Here is a 17,166-nt window from a genome sequence, read left to right on the forward strand (position 1 = left end):
ACCAAAAACTGGGCTAAACAGAATCAAAACAAATCAAAACCTTCTAAAAGCCCGCCAAAATATTTCAAAACCCGTCAAAACTAATCAAAATATTCCAAATACCCGCCAAAACATTCCGAACACCCACCAAAAGGAATCCAAACATTCCAAAACCTGTCAACACAATAAAAACAACTCAAGAGAATACAAAACATTCTAAAACCCAACCAACACATTCCGAAAACCCGCCAAAACATCATAAAAACAAATCAAAACCAACCAAAATATTCCAAAAACCCGCCAAAATTATTTAGACCCACAAAACTCATCAAAACATTCTAAAAAGATGCCAAAACATTAGAAAACCAGCCAGAACTGATCAAAACATTCAAAAAACTTGGCAAAACATCATAAAAACAAATTAAAACCAACCAAAACATTCCAAAAACCCGACAAAATAGTTTAGAACCTGCCAAAACTGATCAAAACATTCGGAAAAGATGCCAAAATACTAGAAAACCAGTCAGAAGTGATCGAAACATTCAAAAAACCCGCCAAAATATAGTAAAAACAAAGCTAAAGAAACCAAAATATTATAAACAACCTCTAAAATATCTTAAAACCCGCCAAAACTGATCAAAACATTCTGAAAATCGGCCAACATATTAGAAAACCAACCAGAACTGATCAAACCAAAAAAAAACCCTTGCCAAAACATAACAAAAAAAAATGAAAACCAAGCAAAACCTTCCAAATACATGCCAAAATATTTTAAACTAGACAAAACAAATCAAAACATTCCAAAACCCACAAAATAATATTAAAAAGAAATCAAAACCAACCAAAACATTCTAGAAAACCGACCAAAACATTCTGAAAACCCGCAAAATCAAAATAAAAACAAATCAAAACCAAGCAAAACATTCCAAAAACCCAACAAAATAGTTTAGAACCCGCCAAAACTGATCAAAACATTCTGAAAAGATGCCAAAATACTAGAAAACCAGTCAGAAGTGATCAAAACATTCAATAACTTGCCAAAACATAATCAAAACAAATGAAAGCAAACCCAAACATTCCAAATACCCGCCAAAATATTTTAAAACCCGCCAAAAGGAATCCAAACGTTCCACAACCTGCCAACACAATAAAAACAACACAAGAGAAAACAAAACATTCTAAAACACCACCAAAACATTCCGAAAACCCGCCAAAACATCATAAAAACAAAGCAAAACAAACCAAACAATAAGAGGAACACGGCAACATATTGGCAAGCAAGAGACGGAGAGCGCGGCACCTTCTAGGAGGCCAAGAAGGAAGCCGCACAACACCTGCACTGTGTCTGCAACTTTCAAACTGCTAGAAGCTAGTGGCTTGCCACTGGCCTGCCTCTTCAATTGCCATTAGCATTCCAATGGAAGCTATTCTTGGACAACTTTGCTCTGCTTGCTGCTAGTTCTGCCCCAGCCTACCATAGAGAACCTTGCTCTTGCCTTGAGGCTCTGAGATGCCAAGAACTTGTCAACTTCAAAGGGCGGGCCGGGCTACATCTACTCAGCTGCCACAGTTTCTCCTTGCTAGACCTAGTGGGAAAGCATTTTGCTGAGATGCAGAAGGCAAGAAACGCAGCATACGGAGACGCGGAGCTGTCCCAAGTGCCGCTGCCTAGGCGTCTTTCCGCAGAAGGAGCGCCCCGGAGCGCACCGCAACCGGCGCCGTCATCTCTGCGCAAAGAGCCAAAATATTTTAAAACCCGCCAAAACTAATCCAAAAATATTTTCAAACCCGCCAAAATAGAAAACCAGACAGAAGAGATCAATACATTCGAAAAAACCTGACAAAACATGATCAAGCCCACCAAAGCTAATCCAAACACACCAAAAACTGGGCTAAACAGAATCAAAACAAATCAAAACCTTCTAAAAGCCCGCCAAAATATTTCAAAACCCGTCAAAACTAATCAAAATATTCCAAATACCCGCCAAAACATTCCGAACACCCACCAAAAGGAATCCAAACATTCCAAAACCTGTCAACACAATAAAAACAACTCAAGAGAATACAAAACATTCTAAAACCCAACCAACACATTCCGAAAACCCGCCAAAACATCATAAAAACAAATCAAAACCAACCAAAATATTCCGAAAACCCGCCAAAATTATTTAGACCCACAAAACTCATCAAAACATTCTAAAAAGATGCCAAAACATTAGAAAACCAGACAGAACTGATCAAAACATTCAAAAAACTTGGCAAAACATCATAAAAACAAATCAAAACCAACCAAAACATTCCAAAAACCCGACAAAATAGTTTAGAACCTGCCAAAACTGATCAAAACATTCGGAAAAGATGCCAAAATACTAGAAAACCAGTCAGAAGTGATCGAAACATTCAAAAAACCCGGCAAAATATAGTAAAAACAAAGCTAAAGAAACCAAAATATTATAAACAACCTCTAAAATATCTTAAAACCCGCCAAACCTGATCAAAACATTCTGAAAATCGGCCAACATCTGAGAAAACCAGCCAGAACTGATCAAACCAAAAAAAAACCCTTGCCAAAACATAACAAAAAAAAATGAAAACCAAGCAAAACCTTCCAAATACATGCCAAAATATTTTAAACTAGACAAAACAAATCAAAACATTCCAAAACCCACAAAATAATATTAAAAAGAAATCAAAACCAGCCAAAACATTCTAGAAAACCGACCAAAACATTCTGAAAACGCGCAAAATCAAAATAAAAACAAATCAAAACCAAGCAAAACATTCCAAAAACCCAACAAAATAGTTTAGAACCCGCCAAAACTGATCAAAACATTCTGAAAAGATGCCAAAATACTAGAAAACCAGTCAGAAGTGATCAAAACATTCAATAACTTGCCAAAACATAATCAAAACAAATGAAAGCAAACCCAAACATTCCAAATACCCGCCAAAAGATTTTAAAACCCGCCAAAAGGAATCCAAACGTTCCACAACCTGCCAACACAATAAAAACAACACAAGAGAAAACAAAACATTCTAAAACACCACCAAAACATTCCGAAAACCCGCCAAAACATCATCAAAACAAATCAAAACAAACCAAACAATAGGAGGAACACGGCAACATATTGGCAAGCAAGAGACGGAGAGCGCGGCACCTTCTAGGAGGCCAAGAAGGAAGCCGCACAACACCTGCACTGTGTCTGCAACTTTCAAACTGCTAGAAGCTAGTGGCTTGCCACTGGCCTGCCTCTTCAATTGCCATTAGCATTCCAATGGAAGCTATTCTTGGACAACTTTGCTCTGCTTGCTGCTAGTTCTGCCCCAGCCTACCATAGAGAACCTTGCTCTTGCCTTGAGGCTCTGAGATGCCAAGAACTTGTCAACTTCAAAGGGCGGGCCGGGCTACATCTACTCAGCTGCCACAGTTTCTCCTTGCTAGACCTAGTGGGAAAGCATTTTGCTGAGATGCAGAAGGCAAGAAACGCAGCATACGGAGACGCGGAGCTGTCCCAAGTGCCGCTGCCAGGCGTCTTTCCGCAGAAGGAGCGCCCCGGAGCGCACCGCAACCGGCGCCGTCATCTCTGCGCAAAGAGCCAAAATATTTTAAAACCCGCCAAAACTAATCCAAAAATATTTTCAAACCCGCCAAAATAGAAAACCAGACAGAAGTCATCAATACATTCGAAAAAACCTGACAAAACATGATCAAGCCCACCAAAGCTAATCCAAACACACCAAAAACTGGGCTAAACAGAATCAAAACAAATCAAAACCTTCTAAAAGCCCGCCAAAATATTTCAAAACCCGTCAAAACTAATCAAAATATTCCAAATACCCGCCAAAACATTCCGAACACCCACCAAAAGGAATCCAAACATTCCAAAACCTGTCAACACAATAAAAACAACTCAAGAGAATACAAAACATTCTAAAACCCAACCAACACATTCCGAAAACCCGCCAAAACATCATAAAAACAAATCAAAACCAACCAAAATATTCCGAAAACCCGCCAAAATTATTTAGACCCACAAAACTCATCAAAACATTCTAAAAAGATGCCAAAACATTAGAAAACCAGACAGAACTGATCAAAACATTCAAAAAACTTGGCAAAACATCATAAAAACAAATCAAAACCAACCAAAACATTCCAAAAACCCGACAAAATAGTTTAGAACCTGCCAAAACTGATCAAAACATTCGGAAAAGATGCCAAAATACTAGAAAACCAGTCAGAAGTGATCGAAACATTCAAAAAACCCGCCAAAATATAGTAAAAACAAAGCTAAAGAAACCAAAATATTATAAACAACCTCTAAAATATCTTAAAACCCGCCAAAACTGATCAAAACATTCTGAAAATCGGCCAACATATTAGAAAACCAGCCAGAACTGATCAAACCAAAAAAAAACCCTTGCCAAAACATAACAAAAAAAAATGAAAACCAAGCAAAACCTTCCAAATACATGCCAAAATATTTTAAACTAGACAAAACAAATCAAAACATTCCAAAACCCACAAAATAATATTAAAAAGAAATCAAAACCAACCAAAACATTCTAGAAAACCGACCAAAACATTCTGAAAACCCGCAAAATCAAAATAAAAACAAATCAAAACCAAGCAAAACATTCCAAAAACCCAACAAAATAGTTTAGAACCCGCCAAAACTGATCAAAACATTCTGAAAAGATGCCAAAATACTAGAAAACCAGTCAGAAGTGATCAAAACATTCAATAACTTGCCAAAACATAATCAAAACAAATGAAAGCAAACCCAAACATTCCAAATACCCGCCAAAATATTTTAAAACCCGCCAAAAGGAATCCAAACGTTCCACAACCTGCCAACACAATAAAAACAACACAAGAGAAAACAAAACATTCTAAAACACCACCAAAACATTCCGAAAACCCGCCAAAACATCATAAAAACAAATCAAAACAAACCAAACAATAAGAGGAACACGGCAACATATTGGCAAGCAAGAGACGGAGAGCGCGGCACCTTCTAGGAGGCCAAGAAGGAAGCCGCACAACACCTGCACTGTGTCTGCAACTTTCAAACTGCTAGAAGCTAGTGGCTTGCCACTGGCCTGCCTCTTCAATTGCCATTAGCATTCCAATGGAAGCTATTCTTGGACAACTTTGCTCTGCTTGCTGCTAGTTCTGCCCCAGCCTACCATAGAGAACCTTGCTCTTGCCTTGAGGCTCTGAGATGCCAAGAACTTGTCAACTTCAAAGGGCGGGCCGGGCTACATCTACTCAGCTGCCACAGTTTCTCCTTGCTAGACCTAGTGGGAAAGCATTTTGCTGAGATGCAGAAGGCAAGAAACGCAGCATACGGAGACGCGGAGCTGTCCCAAGTGCCGCTGCCTAGGCGTCTTTCCGCAGAAGGAGCGCCCCGGAGCGCACCGCAACCGGCACCGTCATCTCTGCGCAAAGAGCCAAAATATTTTAAAACCCGCCAAAACTAATCCAAAAATATTTTCAAACCCGCCAAAATAGAAAACCAGACAGAAGAGATCAATACATTCGAAAAAACCTGACAAAACATGATCAAGCCCACCAAAGCTAATCCAAACACACCAAAAACTGGGCTAAACAGAATCAAAACAAATCAAAACAAATCGAAACCTTCTAAAAACCCACCAAAATATTTCAAAACCCGTCAAAACTAATCAAAACATTCCGAACACCCGCCAAAACATTCCGAACACCCGCCAAAAGGAATCCAAACATTCCAAAACCTGCCAACACAATAAAAACAACTCAAGAGAATACAAAACATTCTAAAACCCAACCAAAACATTCCGAAAACCCACCAAAACATCATAAAAACAAATCAAAACCAACCAAAATATTCCGAAAACCCGCCAAAATAATTTAGACCCGCAAAACTCATCAAAACTTTCTGAAAAGATGCCAAAACATTAGAAAACCAGACAGAACTGATCAAAACATTGAAAAAACTAGGCAAAACATCATAAAAACAAATCAAAACCAACCAAAAAATTCCAAAAACCTGACAAAATAGTTTAGAACCTGCCAAAACTGATCAAAACATTCTGAAAAGATGCCAAAATACTAGAAAACCAGTCAGAAGTGATCGAAACTTTCAATAACTTGCCAAAACATAATCAAAACAAATGAAAGCAAACCAAAAACATTCCAAATACCCGCCAAAATATTTGAAAACCCGCCAAAAGGAATCCAAATATTCCACAACCTGCCAAGACAATAAAAACAACACAAGAGAAAACAAAACATTCTAAAACACCACCAAAACATTCCGAAAACCCACCAAAACATCATCAAAACAAATCAAAACAAACCAAACAATAGGAGGAACACGGCAACATATTGGCAAGCAAGAGACGGAGAGCGCGGCACCTTCTAGGAGGCCAAGAAGGAAGCCGCACAACACCTGCACTGTGTCTGCAACTTTCAAACTGCTAGAAGCTAGTGGCTTGCCACTGGCCTGCCTCTTCAATTGCCATTAGCATTCCAATGGAAGCTATTCTTGGACAACTTTGCTCTGCTTGCTGCTAGTTCTGCCCCAGCCTACCATAGAGAACCTTGCTCTTGCCTTGAGGCTCTGAGATGCCAAGAACTTGTCAACTTCAAAGGGCGGGCCGGGCTACATCTACTCAGCTGCCACAGTTTCTCCTTGCTAGACCTAGTGGGAAAGCATTTTGCTGAGATGCAGAAGGCAAGAAACGCAGCATACGGAGACGCGGAGCTGTCCCAAGTGCCGCTGCCTAGGCGTCTTTCCGCAGAAGGAGCGCCCCGGAGCGCACCGCAACCGGCGCCGTCATCTCTGCGCAAAGAGCCAAAATATTTTCAAACCCGCCAAAACTAATCCAAAAATATTTTCAAACCCGCCAAAATAGAAAACCAGACAGAAGAGATCAATACATTCGAAAAAACCTGACAAAACATGATCAAGCCCACCAAAGCTAATCCAAACACACCAAAAACTGGGCTAAACAGAATCAAAACAAATCAAAACCTTCTAAAAGCCCGCCAAAATATTTCAAAACCCGTCAAAACTAATCAAAATATTCCAAATACCCGCCAAAACATTCCGAACACCCACCAAAAGGAATCCAAACATTCCAAAACCTGTCAACACAATAAAAACAACTCAAGAGAATACAAAACATTCTAAAACCCAACCAAAACATTCCGAAAACCCGCCAAAACATCATAAAAACAAATCAAAACCAACCAAAATATTCCGAAAACCCGCCAAAATTATTTAGACCCACAAAACTCATCAAAACATTCTAAAAAGATGCCAAAACATTAGAAAACCAGACAGAACTGATCAAAACATTCAAAAAACTTGGCAAAACATCATAAAAACAAATCAAAACCAACCAAAACATTCCAAAAACCCGACAAAATAGTTTAGAACCTGCCAAAACTGATCAAAACATTCGGAAAAGATGCCAAAATACTAGAAAACCAGTCAGAAGTGATCGAAACATTCAAAAAACCCGCCAAAATATAGTAAAAACAAAGCTAAAGAAACCAAAATATTATAAACAACCTCTAAAATATCTTAAAACCCGCCAAAACTGATCAAAACATTCTGAAAATCGGCCAACATATTAGAAAACCAGCCAGAACTGATCAAACCAAAAAAAAACCCTTGCCAAAACATAACAAAAAAAAATGAAAACCAAGCAAAACCTTCCAAATACATGCCAAAATATTTTAAACTAGACAAAACAAATCAAAACATTCCAAAACCCACAAAATAATATTAAAAAGAAATCAAAACCAACCAAAACATTCTAGAAAACCGACCAAAACATTCTGAAAACCCGCAAAATCAAAATAAAAACAAATCAAAACCAAGCAAAACATTCCAAAAACCCAACAAAATAGTTTAGAACCCGCCAAAACTGACCAAAACATTCTGAAAAGATGCCAAAATACTAGAAAACCAGTCAGAAGTGATCGAAACATTCAATAACTTGCCAAAACATAATCAAAACAAATGAAAGCAAACCCAAACATTCCAAATACCCGCCAAAATATTTTAAAACCCGCCAAAAGGAATCCAAACGTTCCACAACCTGCCAACACAATAAAAACAACACAAGAGAAAACAAAACATTCTAAAACACCACCAAAACATTCCGAAAACCCGCCAAAACATCATCAAAACAAATCAAAACAAACCAAACAATAAGAGGAACACGGCAACATATTGGCAAGCAAGAGACGGAGAGCGCGGCACCTTCTAGGAGGCCAAGAAGGAAGCCGCACAACACCTGCACTGTGTCTGCAACTTTCAAACTGCTAGAAGCTAGTGGCTTGCCACTGGCCTGCCTCTTCAATTGCCATTAGCATTCCAATGGAAGCTATTCTTGGACAACTTTGCTCTGCTTGCTGCTAGTTCTGCCCCAGCCTACCATAGAGAACCTTGCTCTTGCCTTGAGGCTCTGAGATGCCAAGAACTTGTCAACTTCAAAGGGCGGGCCGGGCTACATCTACTCAGCTGCCACAGTTTCTCCTTGCTAGACCTAGTGGGAAAGCATTTTGCTGAGATGCAGAAGGCAAGAAACGCAGCATACGGAGACGCGGAGCTGTCCCAAGTGCCGCTGCCTAGGCGTCTTTCCGCAGAAGGAGCGCCCCGGAGCGCACCGCAACCGGCACCGTCATCTCTGCGCAAAGAGCCAAAATATTTTAAAACCCGCCAAAACTAATCCAAAAATATTTTCAAACCCGCCAAAATAGAAAACCAGACAGAAGAGATCAATACATTCGAAAAAACCTGACAAAACATGATCAAGCCCACCAAAGCTAATCCAAACACACCAAAAACTGGGCTAAACAGAATCAAAACAAATCAAAACAAATCGAAACCTTCTAAAAACCCACCAAAATATTTCAAAACCCGTCAAAACTAATCAAAACATTCCGAACACCCGCCAAAACATTCCGAACACCCGCCAAAAGGAATCCAAACATTCCAAAACCTGCCAACACAATAAAAACAACTCAAGAGAATACAAAACATTCTAAAACCCAACCAAAACATTCCGAAAACCCACAAAAACATCATAAAAAAAAAATCAAAACCAACCAAAATATTCCGAAAACCCGCCAAAATAATTTAGACCCGCAAAACTCATCAAAACTTTCTGAAAAGATGCCAAAACATTAGAAAACCAGACAGAACTGATCAAAACATTGAAAAAACTAGGCAAAACATCATAAAAACAAATCAAAACCAACCAAAAAATTCCAAAAACCTGACAAAATAGTTTAGAACCTGCCAAAACTGATCAAAACATTCTGAAAAGATGCCAAAATACTAGAAAACCAGTCAGAAGTGATCGAAACTTTCAATAACTTGCCAAAACATAATCAAAACAAATGAAAGCAAACCAAAAACATTCCAAATACCCGCCAAAATATTTGAAAACCCGCCAAAAGGAATCCAAATATTCCACAACCTGCCAAGACAATAAAAACAACACAAGAGAAAACAAAACATTCTAAAACACCACCAAAACATTCCGAAAACCCACCAAAACATCATCAAAACAAATCAAAACAAACCAAACAATAGGAGGAACACGGCAACATATTGGCAAGCAAGAGACGGAGAGCGCGGCACCTTCTAGGAGGCCAAGAAGGAAGCCGCACAACACCTGCACTGTGTCTGCAACTTTCAAACTGCTAGAAGCTAGTGGCTTGCCACTGGCCTGCCTCTTCAATTGCCATTAGCATTCCAATGGAAGCTATTCTTGGACAACTTTGCTCTGCTTGCTGCTAGTTCTGCCCCAGCCTACCATAGAGAACCTTGCTCTTGCCTTGAGGCTCTGAGATGCCAAGAACTTGTCAACTTCAAAGGGCGGGCCGGGCTACATCTACTCAGCTGCCACAGTTTCTCCTTGCTAGACCTAGTGGGAAAGCATTTTGCTGAGATGCAGAAGGCAAGAAACGCAGCATACGGAGACGCGGAGCTGTCCCAAGTGCCGCTGCCTAGGCGTCTTTCCGCAGAAGGAGCGCCCCGGAGCGCACCGCAACCGGCGCCGTCATCTCTGCGCAAAGAGCCAAAATATTTTCAAACCCGCCAAAACTAATCCAAAAATATTTTCAAACCCGCCAAAATAGAAAACCAGACAGAAGAGATCAATACATTCGAAAAAACCTGACAAAACATGATCAAGCCCACCAAAGCTAATCCAAACACACCAAAAACTGGGCTAAACAGAATCAAAACAAATCAAAACCTTCTAAAAGCCCGCCAAAATATTTCAAAACCCGTCAAAACTAATCAAAATATTCCAAATACCCGCCAAAACATTCCGAACACCCACCAAAAGGAATCCAAACATTCCAAAACCTGTCAACACAATAAAAACAACTCAAGAGAATACAAAACATTCTAAAACCCAACCAACACATTCCGAAAACCCGCCAAAACATCATAAAAACAAATCAAAACCAACCAAAATATTCCGAAAACCCGCCAAAATTATTTAGACCCACAAAACTCATCAAAACATTCTAAAAAGATGCCAAAACATTAGAAAACCAGACAGAACTGATCAAAACATTCAAAAAACTTGGCAAAACATCATAAAAACAAATCAAAACCAACCAAAACATTCCAAAAACCCGACAAAATAGTTTAGAACCTGCCAAAACTGATCAAAACATTCGGAAAAGATGCCAAAATACTAGAAAACCAGTCAGAAGTGATCGAAACATTCAAAAAACCCGCCAAAATATAGTAAAAACAAAGCTAAAGAAACCAAAATATTATAAACAACCTCTAAAATATCTTAAAACCCGCCAAAACTGATCAAAACATTCTGAAAATCGGCCAACATATTAGAAAACCAGCCAGAACTGATCAAACCAAAAAAAAACCCTTGCCAAAACATAACAAAAAAAAATGAAAACCAAGCAAAACCTTCCAAATACATGCCAAAATATTTTAAACTAGACAAAACAAATCAAAACATTCCAAAACCCACAAAATAATATTAAAAAGAAATCAAAACCAACCAAAACATTCTAGAAAACCGACCAAAACATTCTGAAAACCCGCAAAATCAAAATAAAAACAAATCAAAACCAAGCAAAACATTCCAAAAACCCAACAAAATAGTTTAGAACCCGCCAAAACTGATCAAAACATTCTGAAAAGATGCCAAAATACTAGAAAACCAGTCAGAAGTGATCGAAACATTCAATAACTTGCCAAAACATAATCAAAACAAATGAAAGCAAACCCAAACATTCCAAATACCCGCCAAAATATTTTAAAACCCGCCAAAAGGAATCCAAACGTTCCACAACCTGCCAACACAATAAAAACAACACAAGAGAAAACAAAACATTCTAAAACACCACCAAAACATTCCGAAAACCCGCCAAAACATCATAAAAACAAATCAAAACAAACCAAACAATAAGAGGAACACGGCAACATATTGGCAAGCAAGAGACGGAGAGCGCGGCACCTTCTAGGAGGCCAAGAAGGAAGCCGCACAACACCTGCACTGTGTCTGCAACTTTCAAACTGCTAGAAGCTAGTGGCTTGCCACTGGCCTGCCTCTTCAATTGCCATTAGCATTCCAATGGAAGCGATTCTTGGACAACTTTGCTCTGCTTGCTGCTAGTTCTGCCCCAGCCTACCATAGAGAACCTTGCTCTTGCCTTGAGGCTCTGAGATGCCAAGAACTTGTCAACTTCAAAGGGCGGGCCGGGCTACATCTACTCAGCTGCCACAGTTTCTCCTTGCTAGACCTAGTGGGAAAGCATTTTGCTGAGATGCAGAAGGCAAGAAACGCAGCATACGGAGACGCGGAGCTGTCCCAAGTGCCGCTGCCTAGGCGTCTTTCCGCAGAAGGAGCGCCCCGGAGCGCACCGCAACCGGCACCGTCATCTCTGCGCAAAGAGCCAAAATATTTTAAAACCCGCCAAAACTAATCCAAAAATATTTTCAAACCCGCCAAAATAGACAACCAGACAGAAGAGATCAATACATTCGAAAAAACCTGACAAAACATGATCAAGCCCACCAAAGCTAATCCAAACACACCAAAAACTGGGCTAAACAGAATCAAAACAAATCAAAACAAATCGAAACCTTCTAAAAACCCACCAAAATATTTCAAAACCCGTCAAAACTAATCAAAACATTCCGAACACCCGCCAAAACATTCCGAACACCCGCCAAAAGGAATCCAAACATTCCAAAACCTGCCAACACAATAAAAACAACTCAAGAGAATACAAAACATTCTAAAACCCAACCAAAACATTCCGAAAACCCACCAAAACATCATAAAAAAAAAATCAAAACCAACCAAAATATTCCGAAAACCCGCCAAAATAATTTAGACCCGCAAAACTCATCAAAACTTTCTGAAAAGATGCCAAAACATTAGAAAACCAGACAGAACTGATCAAAACATTGAAAAAACTAGGCAAAACATCATAAAAACAAATCAAAACCAACCAAAAAATTCCAAAAACCTGACAAAATAGTTTAGAACCTGCCAAAACTGATCAAAACATTCTGAAAAGATGCCAAAATACTAGAAAACCAGTCAGAAGTGATCGAAACTTTCAATAACTTGCCAAAACATAATCAAAACAAATGAAAGCAAACCAAAAACATTCCAAATACCCGCCAAAATATTTGAAAACCCGCCAAAAGGAATCCAAATATTCCACAACCTGCCAAGACAATAAAAACAACACAAGAGAAAACAAAACATTCTAAAACACCACCAAAACATTCCGAAAACCCACCAAAACATCATCAAAACAAATCAAAACAAACCAAACAATAGGAGGAACACGGCAACATATTGGCAAGCAAGAGACGGAGAGCGCGGCACCTTCTAGGAGGCCAAGAAGGAAGCCGCACAACACCTGCACTGTGTCTGCAACTTTCAAACTGCTAGAAGCTAGTGGCTTGCCACTGGCCTGCCTCTTCAATTGCCATTAGCATTCCAATGGAAGCTATTCTTGGACAACTTTGCTCTGCTTGCTGCTAGTTCTGCCCCAGCCTACCATAGAGAACCTTGCTCTTGCCTTGAGGCTCTGAGATGCCAAGAACTTGTCAACTTCAAAGGGCGGGCCGGGCTACATCTACTCAGCTGCCACAGTTTCTCCTTGCTAGACCTAGTGGGAAAGCATTTTGCTGAGATGCAGAAGGCAAGAAACGCAGCATACGGAGACGCGGAGCTGTCCCAAGTGCCGCTGCCTAGGCGTCTTTCCGCAGAAGGAGCGCCCCGGAGCGCACCGCAACCGGCGCCGTCATCTCTGCGCAAAGAGCCAAAATATTTTCAAACCCGCCAAAACTAATCCAAAAATATTTTCAAACCCGCCAAAATAGAAAACCAGACAGAAGTCATCAATACATTCGAAAAAACCTGACAAAACATGATCAAGCCCAACAAAGCTAATCCAAACACACCAAAAACTGGGCTAAACAGAATCAAAACAAATCAAAACCTTCTAAAAGCCCGCCAAAATATTTCAAAACCCGTCAAAACTAATCAAAATATTCCAAATACCCGCCAAAACATTCCGAACACCCACCAAAAGGAATCCAAACATTCCAAAACCTGTCAACACAATAAAAACAACTCAAGAGAATACAAAACATTCTAAAACCCAACCAACACATTCCGAAAACCCGCCAAAACATCATAAAAACAAATCAAAACCAACCAAAATATTCCGAAAACCCGCCAAAATTATTTAGACCCACAAAACTCATCAAAACATTCTAAAAAGATGCCAAAACATTAGAAAACCAGACAGAACTGATCAAAACATTCAAAAAACTTGGCAAAACATCATAAAAACAAATCAAAACCAACCAAAACATTCCAAAAACCCGACAAAATAGTTTAGAACCTGCCAAAACTGATCAAAACATTCGGAAAAGATGCCAAAATACTAGAAAACCAGTCAGAAGTGATCGAAACATTCAAAAAACCCGCCAAAATATAGTAAAAACAAAGCTAAAGAAACCAAAATATTATAAACAACCTCTAAAATATCTTAAAACCCGCCAAAACTGATCAAAACATTCTGAAAATCGGCCAACATATTAGAAAACCAGCCAGAACTGATCAAACCAAAAAAAAACCCTTGCCAAAACATAACAAAAAAAAATGAAAACCAAGCAAAACCTTCCAAATACATGCCAAAATATTTTAAACTAGACAAAACAAATCAAAACATTCCAAAACCCACAAAATAATATTAAAAAGAAATCAAAACCAACCAAAACATTCTAGAAAACCGACCAAAACATTCTGAAAACCCGCAAAATCAAAATAAAAACAAATCAAAACCAAGCAAAACATTCCAAAAACCCAACAAAATAGTTTAGAACCCGCCAAAACTGATCAAAACATTCTGAAAAGATGCCAAAATACTAGAAAACCAGTCAGAAGTGATCGAAACATTCAATAACTTGCCAAAACATAATCAAAACAAATGAAAGCAAACCCAAACATTCCAAATACCCGCCAAAATATTTTAAAACCCGCCAAAAGGAATCCAAACGTTCCACAACCTGCCAACACAATAAAAACAACACAAGAGAAAACAAAACATTCTAAAACACCACCAAAACATTCCGAAAACCCGCCAAAACATCATAAAAACAAATCAAAACAAACCAAACAATAAGAGGAACACGGCAACATATTGGCAAGCAAGAGACGGAGAGCGCGGCACCTTCTAGGAGGCCAAGAAGGAAGCCGCACAACACCTGCACTGTGTCTGCAACTTTCAAACTGCTAGAAGCTAGTGGCTTGCCACTGGCCTGCCTCTTCAATTGCCATTAGCATTCCAATGGAAGCTATTCTTGGACAACTTTGCTCTGCTTGCTGCTAGTTCTGCCCCAGCCTACCATAGAGAACCTTGCTCTTGCCTTGAGGCTCTGAGATGCCAAGAACTTGTCAACTTCAAAGGGCGGGCCGGGCTACATCTACTCAGCTGCCACAGTTTCTCCTTGCTAGACCTAGTGGGAAAGCATTTTGCTGAGATGCAGAAGGCAAGAAACGCAGCATACGGAGACGCGGAGCTGTCCCAAGTGCCGCTGCCTAGGCGTCTTTCCGCAGAAGGAGCGCCCCGGAGCGCACCGCAACCGGCGCCGTCATCTCTGCGCAAAGAGCCAAAATATTTTAAAACCCGCCAAAACTCATCCAAAAATATTTTCAAACCCGCCAAAATAGAAAACCAGACAGAAGAGATCAATACATTCGAAAAAACCTGACAAAACATGATCAAGCCCACCAAAGCTAATCCAAACACACCAAAAACTGGGCTAAACAGAATCAAAACAAATCAAAACAAATCGAAACCTTCTAAAAACCCACCAAAATATTTCAAAACCCGTCAAAACTAATCAAAACATTCCGAACACCCGCCAAAACATTCCGAACACCCGCCAAAAGGAATCCAAACATTCCAAAACCTGCCAACACAATAAAAACAACTCAAGAGAATACAAAACATTCTAAAACCCAACCAAAACATTCCGAAAACCCACCAAAACATCATAAAAAAAAAATCAAAACCAACCAAAATATTCCGAAAACCCGCCAAAATAATTTAGACCCGCAAAACTCATCAAAACTTTCTGAAAAGATGCCAAAACATTAGAAAACCAGACAGAACTGATCAAAACATTGAAAAAACTAGGCAAAACATCATAAAAACAAATCAAAACCAACCAAAAAATTCCAAAAACCTGACAAAATAGTTTAGAACCTGCCAAAACTGATCAAAACATTCTGAAAAGATGCCAAAATACTAGAAAACCAGTCAGAAGTGATCGAAACTTTCAATAACTTGCCAAAACATAATCAAAACAAATGAAAGCAAACCAAAAACATTCCAAATACCCGCCAAAATATTTGAAAACCCGCCAAAAGGAATCCAAATATTCCACAACCTGCCAAGACAATAAAAACAACACAAGAGAAAACAAAACATTCTAAAACACCACCAAAACATTCCGAAAACCCACCAAAACATCATCAAAACAAATCAAAACAAACCAAACAATAGGAGGAACACGGCAACATATTGGCAAGCAAGAGACGGAGAGCGCGGCACCTTCTAGGAGGCCAAGAAGGAAGCCGCACAACACCTGCACTGTGTCTGCAACTTTCAAACTGCTAGAAGCTAGTGGCTTGCCACTGGCCTGCCTCTTCAATTGCCATTAGCATTCCAATGGAAGCTATTCTTGGACAACTTTGCTCTGCTTGCTGCTAGTTCTGCCCCAGCCTACCATAGAGAACCTTGCTCTTGCCTTGAGGCTCTGAGATGCCAAGAACTTGTCAACTTCAAAGGGCGGGCCGGGCTACATCTACTCAGCTGCCACAGTTTCTCCTTGCTAGACCTAGTGGGAAAGCATTTTGCTGAGATGCAGAAGGCAAGAAACGCAGCATACGGAGACGCGGAGCTGTCCCAAGTGCCGCTGCCTAGGCGTCTTTCCGCAGAAGGAGCGCCCCGGAGCGCACCGCAACCGGCGCCGTCATCTCTGCGCAAAGAGCCAAAATATTTTCAAACCCGCCAAAACTAATCCAAAAATATTTTCAAACCCGCCAAAATAGAAAACCAGACAGAAGTCATCAATACATTCGAAAAAACCTGACAAAACATGATCAAGCCCAACAAAGCTAATCCAAACACACCAAAAACTGGGCTAAACAGAATCAAAACAAATCAAAACCTTCTAAAAGCCCGCCAAAATATTTCAAAACCCGTCAAAACTAATCAAAATATTCCAAATACCCGCCAAAACATTCCGAACACCCACCAAAAGGAATCCAAACATTCCAAAACCTGTCAACACAATAAAAACAACTCAAGAGAATACAAAACATTCTAAAACCCAACCAACACATTCCGAAAACCCGCCAAAACATCATAAAAACAAATCAAAACCAACCAAAATATTCCGAAAACCCGCCAAAATTATTTAGACCCACAAAACTCATCAAAACATTCTAAAAAGATGCCAAAACATTAGAAAACCAGACAGAACTGATCAAAACATTCAAAAAACTTGGCAAAACATCATAAAAACAAATCAAAACCAACCAAAACATTCCAAAAACCCGACAAAATAGTTTAGAACCTGCCAAAACTGATCAAAACATTCGGAA

Source organism: Passer domesticus, chromosome 5, assembly GCF_036417665.1.
Source record: "Passer domesticus isolate bPasDom1 chromosome 5, bPasDom1.hap1, whole genome shotgun sequence".
NCBI classification, from domain to species: domain Eukaryota; kingdom Metazoa; phylum Chordata; class Aves; order Passeriformes; family Passeridae; genus Passer; species Passer domesticus.